Here is a 2,048-nt window from a genome sequence, read left to right on the forward strand (position 1 = left end):
CTCAGAAAACATTAAGGTAGGCATCCGCAGTCAGGGCGGACGAAGTAAGTTGGGTTGTCTAACTTAAAGTGGACGAAATACGAGGGGCGTTCAATAAGTAATGCCGCATTTTTTTTTCGGAAGGCAGGTTGATTTTATTGAGGATTCTAATATGCCATATTATTCCCAACTCTTTTGGCTACAAAACGCTATTTCTCAACATAATCTCCGTTCAATGCGACGGCCTTAGGCCACCTTCCTGGAAGGGTCTGTATGGCCACTCTGCTGATCTAGGTCGGAGCCAATGTATTGGTGCATCAATAAACTCCCCATCATGCAGTTGAGCAGCCAGGTGTTTAGTTGTGATCCATCGATCACCTCGAATGAGAGCAAAATTGCAGAAGTCACAGCCGTGTGTAGCCGCTGGCACGCGGGAGATCGGATATTTTTGCACGACCTTGTTGGGACGATGGCAGACGCCTCGTCCTAAAACTCACCGTGCTTTTGTTCACTGCCAGGCCTTCTCAGACATTCTCCAAGCGCCTGTGAATATCTGCTATGCCTTGGTCTTCCACGCCAAGAAACTCAGTGACAGGTCTCTGCGTGGAACGCAACTCCATTACAGACGTCAGTTTAAAGGTTACATATAGCACCGCCACGTATCGGAACTCCACGAAGCTATATAGGCTGAAGCGGGAATATTTTACGATGTCCCACCAATGATTCAGCATTTTTCCAACTGAAAATGTTCGAGAAAAAAGTGATGTACAATGAAATTTTCACTCTACAGCGGAGTGTGCGCTGATATGAAACTTCCTGGCAGATTAAAACTGTGTGCAGGACCGAGACTCGAACTCGGGATCTTTGCCTTTCGCGGGCAAGTGTTCTAAGTGAGCTACCCAAGCACAACTCCCACCCCGTCCACACAGCTTCAATTCCGCGAGTACCTCGTCTCCTACCTTCCAAACTTCACAGAAGCTCTCCTGCGAACCTTGCAGAACTAGGACTCCTGGAAGAAAGGATATTGCGGAGATATGGCTTAGCCACAGCCTGGGGGTTGTTTCTAGAATGAAATTTTCACTCTACAGCGGAGTGTGCGCTGATATGAAACTTCCTGGCAGATTAAAACTGTGTGCCGGACAGAGACTCGAACTCGGGACCTTTGCCCTTGGCAGGCACTTGACAGTGAAGGGCAAAGCCACCGAGTTCGAGTCTCGGTCCGGCACACAGTTTTAATCTGCCAGGAAGTTTCAAAAAGTGATGGATTACTTATTGAACGCCTTTGTATTTTCCGGATCAGTGATACTCCGCTCACCCTGACTTAGCGTGAGTGGAAGAAAGTTTCTAATCCGTGCTAATTTCTGCTCTGAATTTTGTGTGAAATCTGAATTCCTATGTTTTTACAATTCTAATGTGGAAAGAAAGTAAATTGTGCATCAGCCCTCAGCGATGGAGATGCATCTTGCTTTAAACACAAAGAGCATTTGTGGTTGAAGGCTGGTATTCCGTCTCTTATTTTTTTACGAATGTAAATCAGTCACGGCTCCAACAATAAGCACTGTGGATAAAATTAAGTAAAATTGTAAGAAGTTTAGCGTCAATTTACGACAGTTGTATAAATCTCTATGACCTTTCCTCGCCCTTGTACACAGAACAGGTGTGCGTTGCAGGCGCATCGACGTTTAATATCTCTGGCTTTGCAGCAATCATACTCAGGTACAAGAAGCTCATCTTAGAGCATTTGTGAAGGCAGTAGTGGCAAGACGACGTATTGTGGTGTGAGGTATCGATGACAGATGCTTTGTTTTGGTACTGGTATCGTGAGAAAGACCGCCTAAATTGTGGTCCTTCTCCGCGATTGGCTGCTGCATTCGGAAGTTGGGTGCGAAAATGATAATCTTCTGTTATTAATATTAGATAAACTAAACAGCATATTTCCTTACATTTCAAATTAAAGCATCTCTCAATAGCGTGCTATCATTCTACTACCTCACAAGCATTAATAATTAGCAAAATAATAAACTGCTAAACGATAAGGCAGACAAGCACTTCGGTGATCTTCGGATCGC

General features: G+C 44.8%; 1 non-coding gene across 1 annotated transcript; it reads left to right on the forward strand.

The window, feature by feature from the left end:
• The first annotated feature begins 1,090 nt into the window (after positions 1-1,090).
• LOC126472286 (small nucleolar RNA snR44) lies at positions 1,091-1,353 on the forward strand. The gene has a single exon (XR_007586405.1). It is a non-coding gene; the product is annotated as a small nucleolar RNA snR44 (small nucleolar RNA).
• The last annotated feature ends 695 nt before the right edge of the window (positions 1,354-2,048 follow it).

This window comes from Schistocerca serialis, chromosome 3 (genome assembly GCF_023864345.2).
Source record: "Schistocerca serialis cubense isolate TAMUIC-IGC-003099 chromosome 3, iqSchSeri2.2, whole genome shotgun sequence".
In the NCBI taxonomy this organism is placed as follows: domain Eukaryota; kingdom Metazoa; phylum Arthropoda; class Insecta; order Orthoptera; family Acrididae; genus Schistocerca; species Schistocerca serialis.